The sequence below is a fragment of the Macaca nemestrina genome, chromosome 11 (assembly GCF_043159975.1).
Source record: "Macaca nemestrina isolate mMacNem1 chromosome 11, mMacNem.hap1, whole genome shotgun sequence".
In the NCBI taxonomy this organism is placed as follows: domain Eukaryota; kingdom Metazoa; phylum Chordata; class Mammalia; order Primates; family Cercopithecidae; genus Macaca; species Macaca nemestrina.
The window spans coordinates 135038195-135059159 of NC_092135.1; the positions used below are offsets into that span (position 1 = coordinate 135038195).

Below are 20965 nucleotides of genomic sequence, written 5' to 3' on the forward strand. Positions count from 1 at the left end.
CGTTGGTGCACATCAGACCAACCACCACACACTCCCAGCAGGTCATTTGGCACTTAGAAGAGAGATCAATCAGCATCTTCGACCACCCACTAGGTTCTGAAATCTCACAAAAGCATACCATCACCTTTACACCCTGGTGACTTAAAATTCAAATTTGAGTTCGCAAAAGGAGAGTTTCCACATGTACGTTCTTACATTCTCTTTCTGGAAGGGGAGACTGACTTCCAAACCCTGGGGCAGCTGCTCCTAGAACCTAATCCGGCAGGCTGCAGCTCCTGGCTGCCTGGGCTCAGACTCAGAACTCCATTTTCTATTTACAACTTTTTCCTCGTTTTGTTGTTGTTGCTGCTAAAAGTTCTTAGACTTACAAACCTTCTATCTGCCAAGCCCCAGGGCTGATGATCACAGCACTGCAAGTGTGGCAGTGTGTTTGATGACGGACTGGCTCACCTCCATGCCTGCTCCCGATTATTTAGGACACAGAGCTCTGTGGTCTGGAGCGAGCATGGGCTGCCATCAGCTAAGCAGATGGATAATGTGGGAGACGGATCAGTACATCTGGCAGAAGAGGCCCAGAATTGGGTGACGATGAACGTTTTCATTTGGGCAGATGTAACAAAATCTCCTCGCTCCCCGCATGGGCTATTCCTTGAGGAAGCAGCCCGTGTCTGAGCAGCGTCTTGCATCAGTCACTACTCAGTTACTTCGCTTCGGTGCCCTCGAGTGAAAAGTGGAGGAGGTCAACTTGATATAAAAGCTGTACAGCTAAGTTTTGCTCAGAAAGTATCTTGTAAAATAAACATATGGATAAGGCCATTTAAAAGAGCCCATTATTATGTGTTAAGATTATTGACGGAGCCCCAAGCAACCAGGAGCCAGGGTAGGGGGCTGAGTCCAGGGACAGAGGCGTTCCTAGGAGGAAGGGGCACAAACCCTGCAACTGTGATTTCAACTCATGCTCACGTTGCAGCTGATCCCCTCCCCTCCCTTATACTGCCTGAAAGCATTCTTTCCTATAACCGGAGTTTCTCGGGGCAGAATGTGTGTGGTGGCAGCGAATGGGGGCTGAGCGTTACCAGCTAGGAAGGGGTTTTTTGTGTTCCAACATTGAGGTCCTGGAGATAGCTCTTGCCTCAAAACCCCATTTCTTTTTTTGCCAGCCCACCAGCCCAGGATGGGCTCATGCCGAGCTGACAAAACTCAGGCCTGAGTCGAAAACATCTGCCTCCTGCTCCTTTTCTTTCCCAGCGCCACGTGGTGGGGCCTCGAGGGGCCTCGGGACTGCCTCATCTTCTTTCCCAGCACTACCTGGTGGGGCCTCGAGGGGCCTCGGGACTGCCTCAACCACATGTCTATGGGGTCAGATGCATCAGACACCGTCGCCACATCTGCCTGCTTATCACCAAGGCTGGTTCCGGATGAGCCGAGCAGGAGGCTGCGGGCCTGACCTGTTGCCGCTTCCCTTACTTCATCCCTTTGTCCCCCAAAGGATGGGCCATTTGCCAAAGGACAACGGAGGCTTCCCTGGGACCCTCTTTTCTCGACATTTCCCTTCCTTGGGACGCTTCCCTCAGCACTTAGCCTGCAGCCCTGGAAGGTGCCAGGCATTTCACAGCAGGACAAGGGTCTTTGGAGGCAACATCTCGGTGCATTGGGGGTGCTGTATGTTTGGAGACCACCCTGGCTTTTCTCACTCTCCCAGCACTTCTCCTGGTTTGGCTTCACCACCAACCTCCCCTGGAGACCACTGCCTTTCTTCCAAGTTCTGGGGTCACTGAGGAAGCCACTGCGTGTGCACCGCCCCAGTTCAGCCCCTCCTGGTATGAAGGTCACGGCATATCCATCAAGACTGTAACCAGCAGATCCCTGGACTCTGCCCACAGAATTCCCCGAGCCGGGCCCCTCCCTCCGCCTGACCCGGGGCAGCTCCTCCTCCCAGCCGCATCTGCTCTCAGGTTTCTCTGCTGTCTGCCTCACAGAGCCCCACCCCACATTCATCATGCTCTTTGAATTCAGAATTTCACTGAAATCCCCAAGGTCTTTCCTTACCATACAGCCTTAGTCACTAACTTCACAAATGTCATGAACTTCCCATTCCTCTTTTTCATGATCTCAGACAAATGTTAGCATCCAACTTCGCATTCTTACAACACAGCCATTATTTCATTACCATGAGTATTCTTCATGCCACGCTCTGAGGTTTGTTTCTGAATCGATAGAAGATCAGCGGTTTGGCCCCTGGTGCCCACCTTGCCACGTCCACCTGGTGTTATTTTCATAGCATCCTTCTCTTCTATTTGGATAAGGGGCTAGAAAACCTCAAAGTTGAGAGGTTGTGGCTTTTTCCCAAATCAGAAAGCAAGCTGAGGGTGGTAAAGGAAAGGAACCCTTTTTCTTTTAAGCTTGCTTCATGGTTGAGAGGTTGTGTTGTCACATGTGTGTGAGCCTGTGCAGGTATGCATTTGAATCTGTGTGTTTCCCTTCCAATCTTGGCCATACGGCCACAGTGCCTTGGGATCGATCTGGAAAGGGATAGTGGACTCTGGTTTGGCAAACCTAACGTCCATTCCCAAATCACTTCTCTCTTTCCTGACTCCAAGAGGAGACTGAAAGAGCTAAATGCTCACTCTCCCAGTCTTTTCAGCAAGGGGCAGCCAGGGGATAAATATTTCATAAATATTCATGACTTATTGAATATGTATATTTGGCCACCTGCTTCAGCATAAATTCCTGTCTTATTTTTTCCACCCTCGAAGTGTCTGTTTCCAGCTTCTGGCCGGAGGCTCTGCTTCCCAGCCTATCAGAATAGCCACCCTGCAGGATACAACCCTTTATGAGAAATAAAGCTCTCCTTTCCAAATGCATGAACCTTGTCATTCTTCAGCTAATGGTAGGTTTTTGGAAACTTTACAACAAAAATTACATAAGGGTCTGCGGGGAGGGAGGGGAGAGACAGAGAGAATGCTGGGAGTGGGGAAGGTGAAACACCTTTGCAAAATTACGCCAATGAGAGAAATCTGACATGCCTGACTCCATCTTGCCTCTAGCCTCACCAGCTGGCTGTCTTTACTCATTCCTGGGCGTGGGCCAAACTAATTTGGGAGAAATTTGGTTTTTAGTTTGAATAATAATAGCACTTCCCCTAAACTAAACTTACGGTTAGGGTTCTTGGTTTCATTAGTTCTAGCTCTCATTAGTTCTTGTAAAACTAATGAAAGGCCACCAAGTTAGGAGGATGAGAAGGGTTTGAATTCTAAATAATTACCAGCCATTATTCCAAAGGTCATAAGACTTGCAACTTCCCCAGTTACTCTTGCAGATAACATCACTATTGCAGAACTTTTTAGGTTTTTGCATTTCTGACACCCTGATGGCCCCCACCTGGACCCGCCAACCAATCCTGTGGCCCACACCCAGGAACTGACTCAGCACAAGAGGACAACTTCTGTTCCCTATGACTTCATCTCCAACCCAACTAATCAGCATGCCCCCTACTCCAGCCCCCTGCCCACCAAACTATCTTTGAAAAATTCCTAGCCTCCAAGCCTTTGTGGAGACTGATTTGAGTAATAACTCCATCTCCCACGTGGGGTGGCCAGGCTAGCCTCACCTCAATTAAACTCTTTCTTTACTGCAATGCTGTGATCTTGTCATAGGAGTTATTAAGAAATTATTTTAGGCTGATACAGAGGAAAAGGGGTCCTTGGAAAGTTTTTGTTTCTTTTAAAGCAACTGCAGAAATGTTTTCTTGTCTAGCAGGAAATCCCTTGGTCTTAGAGCCTGGCTGGCAACCTTTGATATGCAAATGCAGGCCATTAGAAACTGGGTACCCCCAAACATGGCGATTCCCAACCTCTTCTTCTTGCCCTTGCCCCTACATGTGGCTGACAGCATGGCAGCCCCCTTTTATGCCCACGTGTGTAGAACATCATGGCACCCTGTATTTGCACATTAAAAGGCTAGAGCAGGAGGACCAGTTTTTTTGCGGGCTGTGTGAGTGACATGCCTGGTCAAAACAATCCCCTGAGCCCTATGCAAATCAGGCACCACCTCCTCCAGCCTCCTCACATAAGTAGACACATTAACGTGGCACATAGGGCTTCCTCTCTTGGCTTTGGAGCCCCCCTCCCTCTGTCTCTGTATGGGGGAGCTTCTTCCTTCATTCGTGCCTATTAAACTCTCTGCTCCTTAAAACCACTCCACGTGTGTCCATGTCGTTTTATCTAATTCAACCTGAGATGAAGAACCCTGGTGTTCCTCCACTCATGGGAGCCATATCAATCTCAGTGAGTAGATTTTCTTTGTACAGCAGGCAGGAAGAACCTGCTGGGTGGTTACAAAGGCACTCCAGGCACAAGGCTGTTTAGAACAGAATTAACATAGAATTCCTGCCTCTTGGTGCAAGGAGTGTCTATCCAGCCAAGACTTGTCCAGGCTAAGGTCTCTGTAACCACTGCCCTGGACCTCAGGACCACCAAAATTTGGGTAGAAAGTTCTAGAACTATCATTACTAACTGAACCATATCAGTCTACAGAACAATATATCATTTGGGGCTCTTTGGCTCTTAGGATGGAGATGACATTGACTTGACCTTCCTTCCCCAACCAGTGAGCTCCCCAAATGATGGGTCATTCCTAGGAGCTCCCAAGCCAAGCCCTGCGTCCATTGAATCAATCCAGTTGAAGAAGCATCTTACGGTCCAGCAGACCCTCTCTCCCTCTCACCAAGTTTAGCCAGAGTGAGACTCTGCCTGTTTCCTTTCTGTCCACCCCACCTCCCTACCCACTAAAAAAAATCCTCGAGGCTGGTGGGGGCAGCACAGATCCTACTGAATATTTAGGAGCCAGAAGGGGGTCTGTGTCAGCATTCCTGGCATGTTAATGTCAGATCTTCCTTTAGTTAAAAAGCCCTTCAGCTAACCCCAAAGCTTGAGTGTGTGTCTCGGGATCCCCTTCCTGTTCTTTCCTCCTCCGCTGTCCCACTCCTCACTCTCTCGACACTAAGTTTCCTATGTATTTCTAATGCAGAGGAAGTAGCTCTCTTTGGGGTTTTGTTGTTGTTCTCCATTTTATTTTTAGTTTTTAATTTTTGTGGGTACATAGTACGTGTATATATTTGTGGGGTGGGGTATGTGAATGTTCTGATACAGGCATGCAGTGTGAAACAAGCACATCATGGAGAATGAGGTATCCATCCCCGCTAGCCTTTATCCTTTGAGTTACAAACCAATGGTGGCTCTCTTTTGTTTCTTTTGTCTTCTGCTAACACACAGTCCCAAAGACAAGGCCAGTGGGAATTCTGCCCTCAGCTGTCTATTTTTGCAATATTCACACGTGCAGATTCACTCACAAATGCCCCAACCTGCATTTAAGAGGGAGGTGATTTCAGATGAACAATGATCTTTTACAATAATTGTGACTAAGGACTGGCTTCTCTTCTCTTCTCTTTGTCTTCCAGGCACGTTTTCTACTGACTTCCTCTTCCCTGGTTTGCTCAAGTTCACACAAGTGTGTCCTCACCAAGACCTCACAGTCAAGGAGCCTTTTCTGTCTTTCTGTGTGAGTTTGATATGAGACCAGATTACAACCACTAGACACGGCTGCATCCCTGAAGGCCTGGCTGCTGCAGGCCTCCCTCGATTTGGCCAAGAATGACTCCTTCCCTCCTCTAGTGCTATCTGGAGAGGCAGGAGGTGTTAGAGAGACCTCCCCTGCCCACCACACACACCTTCCAGCTTGAGGCTGCCTAAAGACCCTTCAGAAACCCCTGACCTTGTCCCTTCCCTTCTGCTCCTCCTTGTTCTCCATGCTCTGACCAAGTGGATTCCTCTTCACCACTTCAGGGTCACTTGGTAAAGATGAGTTGGGCAGAAAGGTCGGGGTTGGAGGAAGGGTGTATTTGGAAAGGGGGCTGGGCTGGAGATGAGGAAACGGGGTCCAGAAGCTGCTGTGCCACACCCCAGCCCAATGACCCTGGTCAAGTCGCCTCACCCACTTGGGCCTCTCTTTCCTCATTTGCCTAATAAACGTTTGAAATCCCTACACTACTCCTAAAGTGTCTACAACATTTAAAAGGTGTTGAAAATGTTAGCAAATTGCCCCTATTAGCAATCTGGGGCCGCTCCTGCGTTTTCCACGACCTCCCTGCTAGAAGGTCCCAGAACTTTCCCTTTTGACTCCAGAGACACCAACTCTGCTGATGTCACAGCTTTCCTCTGACTGCAGGTTAATTTCTGGTGGATGAAATATTCCTGCATCTGCCGTTTTTACTGCAGTAGAGTTGCTCTGTGGTACACAGGCAGATTATTGTTTTATTCTTTACTTTTGAATCACAGTCAAGAGTTTCAAAAGGGATAAAACAGGAAGGTCCCTCAGGGCTGATGTTCAGCACAAACACCCTGTAAGCCTCTGGGTGTGCCTGTCATCAGTTCTTGCACAGACATCAACGGGGCTACTGCCTTAGTTTGTAGTTTCTGAATAACTGGAGGAGGGTGTTTCACAATTGAATAGGAGGGGGTTGCCAGGGAGCTGCCCATCCAATATCTTCTGTTTGTACAAGTTTTAGTTGGATACCCAGAATCATAGAAATGATTTCTTTTCGATAATAAAAGAATCTCTAAAAAGATAAGCTTCTATCCCCCGAGAGGCCAAATGAACAACAGTGTGATATGAGCTCTTTTAGGAATGCAAGTTGGTATCCCGTGATCCCGAGGGACAAAGAGAACATGTTTAGGGTTGTTCTTGAGTATGGAAGGAAGCTGGAGAGGTTCCACCTGTTGGAATTGTCATGCACCCTCCTTTATGGATGGACCAGCTGTGAGCTACTGCCTTTCCATCAGCAGATGGTTCAAATGAACCCAGAGATTAGGTCTACAGAAAATATAGGTCACAGCAAAGGAGAAATTCTACGTGAAAGTAGTTAGCACAGCACTCAGCATATGGTAGGGATCCTATAAATATTAATTTTTCCTCACATATAAAAATTCCAATTTGCAGGGTAATCTCGGCTTGTAAAGAAGTGAAAGTTAGAGTGGTAGATTTGTCTCCAGAGATAGTGACAGCACTCTCTGCCATCATACATGTTCTTTTGTATTACAGCCTTGCTATTTCTCCTTAAGAAGAGCCTATTTCCGGCCGGGCGCGGTGGCTCAAGCCTGTAATCCCAGCACTTTGGGAGGCCGAGACGGGCGGATCACGAGGTCAGGAGATCGAGACCATCCTGGCTAACACGGTGAAACCCCGTCTCTACTAAAAAATACAAAAAAAACTAGCCGGGCGAGGTGGCGGGTGCCTGTAGTCCCAGCTACTCGGGAGGCTGAGGCAGGAGAATGGCGTGAACCCGGGAGGCGGAGCTTGCAGTGAGCCGAGATCTGGCCATTGCACTCCAGCCTGGGTGACACAGCAAGACTCCGTCTCAAAAAAAAAAAAAAAAAAAAAAAAAGAAGAGCCTATTTCCCCTTCCCTTGAATTTAAGCAGGTCCTGCAACCTTTTTTGACCAATAGAAGTTGGCAGAAGCAGGAGCACCCATGGGCAGGCTTGTGAGTGAAGCCTTCTTGGCCTCCCAGCCCAGCCCAGGCAGCAGCTGAATGCAGCCGAGTAAGTAATCCCAGCCAACCTGCGTGAAGCAGAAGAAACATCATCCCAAATTCTAGCCCCAGAAAATCAAGAACAAATAAAATCACGGTTGTTTGAATCCACTACATTTCGAGGTTGATTTTTGTTTTGTTTTGTTTTTGAGATGGAGTTTCGCTCTCGTTACCCAGGCTGTAGTGCAATGGCGTGATCTCGGCTCACCACAACCTCAGCACCCCCGGTTCAAGTAGCTAGGATTACAGGCATGCGCCACCACACCTGGCTAACTTTGTATTTTTTAGTAGAGACGGAGTTTCTCCATGTTGGTCAGACTGGTCTTGAACTCCTGGCCTCAGGTGATCTGCCCGCCTCAGCCTCCTCAAGTACTGGGATTACAGGCGTGAGCCACCACGTCCAGCCTCGAGGTTGTTTTTTATGCAGCAACAGACAAAGCAAGTTTTCAGAATAAATCTGTTAAATTGATTTTAGCCTAAAACTGCCTCCTTACGTATTGGTGCAAAAGTTAGTGCAAAAGTAGTTGTAGTTTTTGCCATTAAAAGTAATGTCACCAGCCAATATTTTAAGATTGCCCTAAGGTTTCTCTGTACATCGTGAACTACAACCTAAATGGAAGTGCAAACAGACTATAACCTACCCTTGTGCCAATCACTGAGTTTTGGCCAATCTATGGTGGTCAGCTGTTCGGACTGTGTTCAAATAAGACAAATGCTGAGCCGATCCGGCTGCTTCTGTACTTCACTTCCATTTTCTGTACATCACTTTCCTTTGTTCTGTCTATAAATCATCTTCCACCACGTAGCTATGCTGGACTCTCTGAGCCTACTCTGGCTGGGGAGGCTACCTGATTCATGAATCATTCTTTGCTCAATTAAACTCTGTTAAATTTAGGCCGGGCGCTGTGGCTTGTGCCTGTAACCCCAGCACTTTGGGAGGCTGAGGTGGGAGGAACACTTGAGGCCAGGAGTTGGAGACCAGCCTGGCTCACATGGCAAAACCCCATCTCTACTAAAAATACAAAGTATTAGCCAGACGTGGTGGTGCATGCTTGTAATCCCAGCTACTTGGGAGGCTGGGGCAGGAGAATCCTTGAACTCGGGATGCAGAGGTTGCAGTGAACCGAGATCATGAGGGCCACTGCACTCCAGCCTGGGCAACAAGAGCGAAACTCTGTCTCAAAAATAAAATAAAATAAACTCTGTTAAATTTAATTTGGCTAAGGATTTTATTTTAACAAGAGTTTCAAAATTTAACCTTTGCATAGGATTTTTCTTTTTCTTTCTATCCTCCCCAAATTTTTCATAGAATCCATGCACTTTCAAAAAAAATGTTTCTCCAGAAACATTGCGAAAGGTTCTGTGAATTCATTTACTTAGCAAGGTTTTGAAAAACATTTTCAACACAAACATTTAAATGTACATATAGTTTCCATCCTCAGAGAATTTAATACTAACCATGTAGACTAGACACACATACATTGAGTGCTAATAATCTATAAGGCAGTATATGACTGTAGCTAAGTAATCTCTAAACCCTCTTTTGACCCTAAAATTCCATTAGGCCATGGAACTGAGTATACAAAGATTGAGTTCAGAGAAGACTCTCTGGGGTTCGTGTGTATCAGAAAAACAGAAAATTAAACACACATGAGCTTACCGAAACAAGGCTTTCTTTTTCCAGCGTGAGTTCTTGTGTGGGCTGTCGAGGGCAGTCAGAGATAGGGGCTCCTTCTAGCTTTCTCCTGTTCTTGGTAAATGGCCTTCCTCACAGGCTCACTGAATGGGTGCTCCACCTCTAGGCAACATGTTTCATTTCCAGGAAGTAAGACCTAATAGGAAAGGACAAAAATCAAAAGGAAATGCAAGCTAATGGTCCCTTTTCATTAGGAAAACAATAGCTTTTCTAGAAGCTTCACCTTTTAAACTTCTACTTAAATCTTCTTGGCCAGAACCATCTTGTAAGTCTATCCTGAGCTGCAAGAGGTCCTGAACACATTCTGAGATACACTGGGCTTCTGTCGACAAGGAAAAAGGGAAGAGTGTATATTGGGTGTTTGAAGTACGGAAGTAGAGAATGCCTTAGGGATAGGCATTTAGCAGTGGCCCCCACAGTCAGAAGTTTGGCAAGACACAAAGACCGTTAGATAAGATGAAATATGGGGGCATGTGCCAGAAGGAGAGAAGGTGGACCCATCTCTCCTGGATGCATATGCATGGAAGGAGGGTAGAGAGAATGCACACATACGATCACCTCCACCCCACCCAAACTTATACCACACCAGATACACACACACACACACACACACACACACGAAATCACAATTTAACGTTGGACTGATATTTGGGACTACCTCTGACTTACCCTCTCCAAGGTTTCTTTTCTCCCACTCTATTGGATATGCCTTTTTGCTCTACAGAGGCTAGAGAGCTAAAACCACTATTTCCCAGATATTCTCAGAGCCAAGATTCTGGTTGCAGCTGATCTCCTGCCAATTAGAAGCACTGTTCAAGACCTGCATTCAGAACTGAGTTCAGTGGGTGGAGGGCAGCATTCTGGAGGCAGCAGTGACATCTTGGGGCCCTGCTTGACAGGCAGCTTCCTTAACAGCCTACGTTTGTGGCATCATAGTTGGTCCTGGAAGCTCACCTAGGATCATTCTTCAGCTCCTCGGTGATTCTGTTATCAATTTAGTAACAGAGATAAATCCCTTTCTTTCTTTTATTTATTTATTTATTTGTTTGTTTATTTATTTTGAGATGGATTCTTGCTCTGTCACCCAGGCTGGAGTGCAGTGGCATAATCTCAGCTCACTGCAAGCTCCGCCTCCTGGATTCACACCATTCTCCTGCCTCAGCCTCCCGAGTAGCTGGGACTACAGGCGCCCGCCACCATGCCCGGCTAATTTTTTTGCATTTTTTAGTAGAGATGGGGTTTCACTGTGTTAGCCAGGATGGTCTCGATCTCCTGACCTTGTGATCCACCCGCCTCGGCCTCCCAAAGTGCTGGGATTATAGGCATGAGCCACTGCGCCCGGCCGAGGTAAATCCCTTTCTAAACTGGCAAGCATGACTCTGTTCTCTGTAACTGAGCATATTTGGTTACAGCATCGCGCAGACCTCTCTCCATTGCAGCCTCTCCCATTTTCTCCCTGCTGGACGTTAGTTAGACAAGTGACTTCACATCTCCAACTCTCGCCTTCTTTCCTCTGACTTGGAGCTCTTGTATGGATCAGGTATGAAACTGCCTGTACAGTGCCTGACTCAGATGAGTGTTCAACAAATACTAGCTTCAACAGACTTACTCAGAGTAGTCACAGAAAATGCCAGCGAAGGAGTTGCTCCACAGGGCAATGGTGGTAGAGAGGCACCCCGGCACGACAGATGGCCTCATGCTCTGCAGGGGCACAGAGGAGCCCAGGCTTGAAGCCCTTGTTAATAAAGTCTGTCTCCTCTACCAACCTGTAAGTCACCAACCTGTCATTTCAAACCTGTTTGAATCTCCTTTTGCTTCTAGCATAAAACCTGATGTAGCGGAGCCTGAATTTCCTGGACAGAGACCTCCAAATGCAGAGGATGGTTCTGGAACCAGTAGCCATCCAGCTGCCACCTAGGAAACACCAGCCACAGGCCCCATCCTCTGCTCAGTGCAGCCTGTCATTGTGAACAGAACGGACACCACCATTGCCTTTGTAGAGGGTCCTGTTTAACACAGGAAGCAAATGCCTGGAATGTTCCCTCATGTGAGCACCCATAGTTTGCAAGAAGATAGTGCGGTACCAATGTGGCCCCAGGCCACCAGCCCAGAGAGGGTTTTCCTGACTACGTCATACTTAGGCTAAAGCCTGATCAAGGAGACAAATCTGTGTCAGCTGCCTCTGTTCCCTGTGAGGTCACGGTGGCCAAGACACTTTGGGGCCAAAGATAGCTTTGCAGTGAGAAAAAAGTAGGGAAATGCTGCTAAAGGCTGCAGGAGCCATGACGGCCTGTGGAGGAGGCTGTGGGAAGTGTAGACTGTGCTGGAGGCCAGCCTGGCAACCATGTGCCAGTGCAGGGGAGGTGCAGGGCTGAAGGAAGCAGCCAGGCTGGGGAGGGCACCACACTCTGGCTGGGGGTTACAGGCCTTGGGCCTGGACCACTTCAATGGGAATGGAAAAGTAGGTGAAATAAACATGTCTTGGAGAGCATCTACAGATCTTGCTAGGTTTATCCTTACTTCCTTCTCCTGGGGGTTCTTGGGGGGCAAAATGAAGATGAACATCATCACATAGTTTGCCCAGCTTCTCCTCATCTGTGGATTTGCATGGCACCGTGTGTGTGCCGTCAACAGCTCTGATCCCACTATCCTTTGGTTATTTCCCTGTCTTAGTCCTGGTCACAGTGAGAAGCCCCAGTGGAGAAAGGATGCTTCCATCTGTGTACCACAGAGCCCATGGAACCAGTGGTCAGTAAGCGGCAGCCAGCGGAAGCAGCAACAGCAGGTGGCATTCAGGCTGTGCTTAAGGACTGACACCTCTGTGGATGATGAAGCACCTTCTTCAGTGAATGTGGAGAAAACCCATCCCTCTGATTCTCAGCAGAGCGTCCTATCTCTCAGTTTCAGTGCTGCATTATTAGTATCATAATCGAGAAGCTTTATTGAGCAAAGTCCTGGGTTCAACATTGGCGAGAGCACTGGAGTGTCTTGGTGGGTCCAGGAAGAGCAGATGCCTGAGAGGAGATACCAAGGAAAAGAAGCACCAGATCCTTCCCTGGGGTTCAAGGCAACCAGAGAAGGGGAAGGCCCACCTTTGGATCCCACCACTCCTCTCACAGGGCCAGCCAGAGAACGGCAGCCCTCCACGCATCAGTTCTCTCATCTTTGAGATGGATGTGATAGTATCTACTCTGCCCAATTCACATAGCATTGTGATGAAGCCCAGATGAGATGAAGGGCAAAACTGCCTCTCAGTGCCATACAGTGCAATGACTCACTGTTAAAGTATCCAGCTCCAGAGCACAACCAAATACTCCTGTGCTGAATTGTGCAGGCTGTGCTGATGGATAGAGGAGGACTAGGAAGTGCCAAATAGCTTCCTAGAAAAGGCGAACTTTGAGCAGTGTGGAAGAAGGCAACGTACGAGTTTGTAGAAATGGAAGGAAATCTTTTTGGTCAAGGTAAGCAGCTAGAGCCTGCCTTTCACTGTGTGTCCACTTGTGTATACTAACTCACTTAATCACCTCTACAGTTCCCAAAGTTGGCATGCTTATCTGCACGTAAGAGGAGGGAACTTTACATGGGCATCTCCAGATGGCTGCTTGGGCTTCCTCACAGCCTGGTGGCCAGGTTCCAAGAAGAGGCGTTCCAAGAAAACAAACTCAGCATGCGAAAACTTACTGAACCATTTGTTGAAGCTGGTCACATGGCCAAGTCTGGAGACAGTGTAGGAGGGGGCTACATATGAGCAAGAATGCCAGGAGCTATTGTTCATTTGGGTTATTCAAGTAAGTTTATCACAAAGAGTGGCCAAATGCAACCACACTAATCAGTATAAGTCACATTAGCATTTTATTCATTTTAAAAAATTTTAATCCCATCTTGAATTTCCATGTGTTGTAGGAGGGATGCAGTGAGAGATAATTGAATCACAGGGGCAGGTCTTTCCCATGCTTTTCTCTTGATAGTGAATAAATCTCACAAGATCTGATTGCTTTCAAAAGGGGAGTTTCCCTGCACAAGCTCTCTTCTCTTGTCTGCCACCATGTGAGATGTGTTGTTCACCTTCCGCCATGATTGTGAGGCCTCCCCAGCCTCCTAAAGTGCTCCTAAAGAACGAGTCCATTAAGTCTCTTTCTTTTGTAAATTACTCAGTCTCAGGTATGTCTTTATCAGCAGTGTGAAAATGGACTAATACAACCAGGTACTCAGCATTTAGATCAAGAAACAAAGCATTACCAACACCCCCGAAGCCCCACTTAGACCCTTTTTCAGGCACTCCCTACTTCTCCCCAACCCAGAAGACCCACTGTCCTCATTTCTAATAACATTCATTAATTTTTAAAGATATTTTAAAACTTTGTTGTGCTGGAATGAATGGCTTCTATTGATAGTTTCTTTTGGTCAACATTATGTTTGTGAGTTTCTCCATACTGCTGTGTATAATGTTCACTTTCATTGCTGTGTGACATTCGATTATATGATGCTAACATATTTTATTTATCTATTCTACTCTTCATGGGCTTTTGTCAAGCTTCCAATTTGGGACTATTACAAATAGTGTCACAGTGAACATTCCTCTTGGTGAACATATCCATGTGTTACTGTTGGTGTACACCCAGGAGCAGAATTGCTGAATCATAAGGCACACATGTGTTTTTGGTGGATACAGCCAAACAATTTTCCAAAGTGATTGTGTGAGTTTATCCTTCTGTTAGTGGTGTATGAAAGTTTTTGTAGCTTCAAACCGCTTCCACTCTTTCCATTGTAGCCATTTTGATGGGTATGGAGGAGCATCGCATTTTGGTTTTAACGAGAATTTCCAAAATAACTAATGAAGTTGAGCACCTTTATGTAAGTTTATTGGACATTTGGATTTCCTCTTTTACTTAATGACTTTTCAAACACTTTGTCCATCTTGAAATCTTATTGTCTTTTTTTTTTTTTGTATGGATTCTGTATATATTCTGGATGAATTTTTTGCTGTGCCTGTGTGATTCATTGTAATCCATGGAAAGCTGGTCAGAGCAGTGGCTGATACAGACCAAGTAGCTGAAAGCGGGAAACAGATGAGGAACAACGGAAAGTATCTGATACACCTGGCTACTGCTATCTCTCACCTGGGTGATTTCAAGGGCTTCCCAATGTCCAATGAAGCACCTAATCTTAATAGACACCCAAAGTATTTGCTGAATGATCTTACTGTTTCTTCCTTTAAAAATCTTCCTGATGATTTTATTTTCTACAAAGGTAACCTTTCTTCTCTAATGTCATCTATCACTTGAGACAGTAGAAAGATAATTAGACCATGGTTTGATATGGAGATGGAGTAAAAAGATGGGATTTGAATGCTGTTCTGCTTCTCACTTGTTTGGTGACCTTGGACATCTCTGAAACATGATGATCTCATCCATAAAATATGGATCATAATAGTCCTATCAAATAAGGTGTTGTGAGTATTAAATGAGTAACTCTATGTTGGGCCACTTAATAGAATATCAGGTACAAGGAAGCCCCCAGTGAAGGTTAGCTGTCATCATCATCATCATCCTTGTTATCGTTGCCATTATTGTTATCTTATGATTATTAGAACCCTGCTTTGCTTATCTTCAATTATGTAGCATGGCTTCTTCAGCAGATAACAGAAGTAAGAATGAGCTCTTCCAAAGACGTTTGGAAGAGTGGAATGAAACAAATTTGTGAAAAATCTTGATCAACCTTGGTCCCATCTACAAAGATTGGGTCACTATTACTCTGATGGTCCTCATAAGTCTCAGGCTCTCTAACATTTAAAACATATTTTATAAACAGAGAGAAGGTGAGAGTGATTTAGATAGAGGAGGGGATGGAGAGTCTTCTAAATAGAGACAGAGACTTACGAATTTGTATCCCCAGAGCATTGCTTCACTAGATCCCCAGGACAACTCTCCACTGGGGATTTATTATCCTCTTGTGCAAATGAGGAGAAGAAAGCTCAAAGTGATCAAGGAACACACCCAAGATCACAGGACTAGTGAATCACAGAGCCCAGGTCTGTGTGTGTCCCAGTCCCCGCTCCTTCCCCAGCCTAGCTCTCCACTTTCAACCTGAGGAATGCTCTAAATCTCTAGATTCATACAGTAACTTTTGCACAGTTTAAAAACCAGAAATTAATTCCGTGCCCATGGGAATGCTCTCAGAGCAGAGATAATTCTGCAATATATCCTTGTGTATATTTTCAGTGCATCCTGACTTCCACCTGGTTTGGAGCTATAAGTCAATCTTTTAGCCACTAAGCTAAATTCCCAGGGTACTCTTAAGATACAGAAATTCCAGCAGTAAATAGCAAAGCTGTTAGACCAGATTAAACCTGCCAAAGTGATTTGAGCCAAGCTGAGAAAAATGGACCCCCTTGAAATGATACGCTATCAGCCAACAGTAACATAACCCTGGAAACAAACCTTTTAGTTTATAGTTCAACAAGCAGCACACATGGTTAGGAAGGAGACTTGGCTGAAGTCTAGCATCCACAGAGGGTGCAGAGGGTGTGGAAAATGTGAGTTGTAATTCATTTATGTTTCACTTTCTCTCTCTGTTTTCCTGATTAAATGATCTTGTGGAGAATTCCTTGATTTTGACATTTGAAATCTACAGAGTCTGTCTGGGAGGTGAGTAATGATAGTGTAACTAAAGATTGTGATCAGAGAGGGGGTCACAGTGTGATAAAGGGGGAATGACACGGAGACAGATGAAGGATGCAGGTGGGTGAAGATCACAGGCACTGGGAGGCAGTTCCATCTCCATTTCACTCCATTGCTCTTACAACAACTTAAAAATGGAAAACAAATGCTATGGAGACTTCATTTTTCTAAGAAATTGATTCAGTTAAAACAACAACAACAACAAACAACAACAACAAAAAACCCAAGGTGTGCTTACCCAGGACAGTATTTTCCCTGTTGAGACCGAAGCAGCTGAGGGTTATACAACCCACTCAACTGCTTCTCGAGGCCACTGCAGTTTCCATGGGCAAAAGCAAACAGTCCTGAGCAAATCCTGCATGCCCTCTTCCATTCTTGCCCCTTCTATTCACCTTTGTTTTTGAAGAAGCCCAGACACTAACGCAACATTCTCGTTAAGTGTGTCACTTTAGCTGAGGAGGAATAAACTACAATGCTATAGGCAGGTGCCTGATTCAATCACAAAATTATTCAGACACCTGGGGCAATGCCCAGCTGGAAGGGCTACCTGTTTGCTTTTCTTTTCAGTTTGTATTTTGTATTGTTGCCAGCCTTGCGTTTTAGAAGCACGGAGGGTGCTTAGCATTTATTTAGTCTTGGTTCCCACAGTCTTCCACGAGAAGGCCACCCCATGTGTAGGTGCGGGGATTCAGGCGGGCTGCTGCTTGCTGGGAAACATGTTTCTCAGCCTGACTTGCTCTCTCTCTTTCTCTCCTGAGGTTCAAAAGTCCATTTTCAGTATTTCCCGTAGAAAAGTGCTCCTAAAATCTCAAAGTATGCTATTTGAGGATGCAAGTAGATCTTTGTCCTTCCTTCTTGGTGGAGATGAATTGGGGCACCGTTCCTGAGCCAGTGGCCTCTGTGAACACTGGAACACTGCCTGGGTGTCCACCCTCATGGGGAGAAGCCATGGGGACAGCTGCAGAAGGGAGCACCCACCTGGACAGGTGAGGTGACCAATGCTGGACAACATGCTTCCCAGTCCACTTCTTTGCATCTTGCACTGAGACACAGCCCTCCAAGGGAAGCAGCAGCGGTGAACTGCTTTGTGGCACGATGGCCTTCCATGGAGTCCGAGGAATTCTTCTGGAAGATAAGGGGCTGGAATTCCCATTCCCATTGGCACTACCCCATGCAGGTCTAATACCATTCATTGGGTGATAGTTCTTCGACTATATTTCAGTCTGACAATACCATATACAATAGGCTGCTCTGGCTGTCATTCACTGACCCTTGAAGGGGGAAATTCCTTGAGGTGCTGCAAAGGGAGTTTCCACTGATAAATGAGCATTTCAGGACGTGTGGGAAGAAAGCCTGGTCCATGGGCGCCACTGTCAGCATTAGGTGAGTCAGGAGAGCGAAGGTGACATCTGTGGTAAAGTGTCCCAGCAACACACAGCAGGCCGGGACTGTTTTCCTCACCTGCCTTGGCATTGGCTGCAAAACTGAGGGACCCTAAACAGGTACAATTCCTGAGACTGTAAAGAGAGTCAGCAACCCGGCGACTGTCCTTACCCCTCCCACCCCCGAGTCCAGGAAGACTGTGTCTCTCCAAATGCCCAGGTCAGCGTCTCCTCCTCTTAAAGGGTCTGGAGGATCCTGGGAGGGCAGGATGGGGGGTGTGGGCTTATCAGCCCAGGAGCCTGGGCGCAGCTTTGAGGTCAACTTGCTGTGGGGCCTTGAGCCAGTCACATAGCACCCTGGGCTATAGGTTTGTCATCAGAAGAAGCGTGATGCCTTAGGGCCTTGCTGGTGTGACATTCTAGGATCCTAGGTGTTTGCTGTGTGTCAAAGGCACGCATCACAACAGGACAAATGTAGGAGCAACCCTTCTGCAAGGAGGCATTTAATACTCCACTTCAGGTGAGCTCTAAAGGGAATTTCATTCCTAAGACCTTAGAAGCAAACGTGTCTGTATTTCTGTCTGTTAACTGCGTTCTAAATCAATGGGCTGGCCTACGGGCATAAGAAGGCCATGATATCTCCCAACGTTCTAGACACAAGAGAAGGTTTTGCAACCAAGCAGGCAGCTGGACCTTAGACCCAGTGGCCCTTTGGAAGGATGCCAGCCTTCCTAGTTCAAAGGAAACCCATGTAACAGACTGCTGTTTGCAGGTACCTGTGTTAGAGATGAATACAGTGATCAACCTAGGACTTTGGGTGTGTGGATTTCAAACCAGATTCTTGCTTGCCAAATGTTTATCAGAGCGTGTCAATAGCAACTTGAATGATTTTCTCCCACTGTCACATTCAATATTTACCTTTGGAGAAGAGCAGGGTCAGTTCTCTCCAAAAGGAGGCTTAGTTAGTACAATTAGGTATTTCACAAAAAGATGACCTTAAACTGCACCCCTTAGAAAATGGTAAGGGACTTTAATAGGGAAATGCCACCTCATCCAGTGTGGCAAGAAAGCACTTGCCACAATCATTTCAGCCGTCAGTTCTAAGTGACTTCGGCATTTCCTCATGGCAGGAACAGCGGGCTTGCTGCACAAGTGCACTTTTCCTCACCTCACTTTGTGTTCCTGTTGATCTTTTTTTTTCTTTGTATTTTGGAGACGAGACAGCTTGTTCCAAGTTCTGAGTTGGGGACAGTAGCAATTCTCCATGACCAAAACACTCTGCAGCTGCGTCCTTTGGAGCAGGGAACACGAGCTGCTTTGTTGACCCCTCTTCACCCCAGAGGCGTGTCTTCTAGATTCAGTCCAGGATGCAGCCTGCCAGCCATTGGTCAGGTCACAAATATGTGCAGCACACAGCAAGGTCCTCCCTGTGACCCGTCGATGTGGCCACGTGCTCTCTGTCACCCCAGCGCCCCGGATCTCAGTCTGCAGGGAAGCAGCCGTGACAAGCACAGAAAGGCAGGCAATGGTACCTCCTATCGAAGCCCCCAGTTCACCGGCAGCCGTCGTGTTAATTTAAGAAGTTGTCTGAACAATCTGGCACCATCGCTGGAAACTGAAGAAGGTGGGAGGAGGCTGAGCAAAACCCTTGCTTAATTAAAAGCATATCTGCAAAAGGTCAGGCCTGGCAGGAGGATGACAAAGGCAGTCAGAATTTTAAAATCAAGTCATTCTCTCTTGTGAGATTTCTTCCAGACCCTGATGGATTAGGGATGCGGGGTTTTCTCTTCCAACAAAGCCTGCACAGCTGAGTCGGGGTGAGCCAAGTGTTAGTTCCTTTGCTGTTTTCAGAGAAGTAGGACTTCTTCCCCCAAGGTGACCCCACTTCAACCCCAGGGCAAGAAGGAGGTGACTCTCAGTAAGTGTCAGCCCTCATTCCCTCTGGAAACCTGGGGTAGACGTGGAAAGCACATGGTGAGCTCTGTGGAGGCCATGTGCCTTTGGGACGCTGTGCCTCGGTTCAAATGGCTTCTTTAAGAAATCACCAAAACTGGATTCCTGTTGCAGCTGATGGAATGGGGAAAGTGTGAGCTCAGAAAAGTGAATTCTTAGTACTGACGTGATAGCCACCTTCACCTTTTTGAGGCCGGGCGCAGTGCCTCACATCTGTAATCCCAGCACTTTGGGAGGCCAAGGTGGGTGGATCACCTGAGGTCGGGAGTTTGAGACCAGCCTGGCCAACATAGTGAAATCCCATCTCTACTAAAAAAAAAAAATACAAAGATTAGGTGGTGTGGTGACACACATCCCAGCTACTCGGGAGGCTGAGGCAGGAGAATCACTTGAACCCTGGAGGCAGAGGTTGCAGTGAGCCGAGATCACACCACTGCACTCCAGCCTGGGCGACAGAGTGAGACTCCGTCTAAAAAAAAAACAACAACAAAATTCACCAAGACTGGATTCCTGTTGCAGCTGATGGAATGAGGAAAGTGTGAGCTCAGAAAAGTGATTGTTTAGTACTGACTTGATAGCCAGCTTCACCTTTTTGAGAAAAGAACTGTAATTCCAGAAAACCTAACCAGTGCCAATGGGGAGATGACAAGAGGGTAGATGGGCAATAAGCAGGGCTTTCCCACAGCCAGCACTATTCAGTTAGGAAACAGCAGGCAGTGTGTCAGCCTCTTCCTCCCCTGATGGTGGGAGAGGGAGTAGAAGCCCATTTCCTGAAGATACTGAAGAGGGGTCCTGCCATGGGGGCAGGGGAAGGGGACTAGGTTAACATCTGCATATGAGTTCAATTCTTTGATTCTACATTATCACATGACACTCTTCAGAATATGCCTATTCCTCAGAAGTTTGAAAACAGTTGAATAATTGTATACAAAACAATTGTTTTGTATACTTTGTGTATTGTTTATTTGTATTTTATTACTTATTTGTGACATCTATTTATGAATGAGAATCCTTTTGTTAAAGCAAAAGCATTTGAATACTCTCTGCTGGTCTGAGAACTTCATATTTCTTCAGTGAATCATTATAATTTGAGCATATGGACGGCATCCTTGCTTCTGGCGCCAAGAAGTACAATCAACTGATGGAGAGTGTTTCTTAAATGAAAGTGGTGTTTCCAGTTGGCAAAACATAGATTATTTTTGCTATTAGAGAAATTGATTTCTTAAGACGTGTGATTAATTATGTCTGTAAAACAGAAAATCCATCAAAGACAAAATGTTTTTCCCTTCAGAAAACACTTACAAATTCCTACAATGTCATTGACTAAATATGACATTCTATTAATGGGCACCTTGTCTCCAAAGATACATCTGGGCTCACTCTCCATGTTATCTTCCCCAGGCTTTTGGGAGATTGATGACTGATGACAAAACCAGGGCAGCACTCGGTGACTTTCTGCTGGTTCTTGAGAATCCAAACGAAAGTTCTACACTGAAACTGCTCTGCAGAGGGGACCCACATGAGGAAAATGACAAAAGATGATTCCATTTCCACTGTGAAAGGGATCTTGCTAGACAGCCTGTTGGCCTTACCTTCCAAACATATTCAGAGTCCCAGCTTCATTCCCTGCTAATTCCCCAGCGCAAGCAGGGCTGTTGCATGCACAG

The 20965-nt window shown here is 46.4% G+C and overlaps 2 long non-coding RNA genes across 7 annotated transcripts in view; one reads left to right on the forward strand and one right to left on the reverse strand.

Annotated features, from left to right (window-relative positions):
- The window catches only part of LOC105473850 (uncharacterized), a 173506-nt gene that overhangs the window by 57063 nt on the left and 95478 nt on the right, over positions 1–20965 (reverse strand). For all 5 annotated transcript variants that reach the window (XR_011610174.1, XR_011610173.1, XR_011610176.1 and 2 more), the window contains exon 3: positions 9248–9419. This is a non-coding gene — a long non-coding RNA (uncharacterized lncRNA). The remainder of the gene's footprint in view (positions 1–9247; positions 9420–20965) is intronic.
- The window catches only part of LOC105473849 (uncharacterized), a 51747-nt gene that overhangs the window by 24742 nt on the left and 6040 nt on the right, over positions 1–20965 (forward strand). The window contains exon 3 of one of the 2 annotated variants that reach the window (XR_011610178.1): positions 5459–5559. This is a non-coding gene — a long non-coding RNA (uncharacterized lncRNA). Of the gene's footprint in view, positions 1–5458; positions 5951–20965 lie in introns of those variants that run through there. The other variant, XR_982518.3, reaches the window with a different exon arrangement.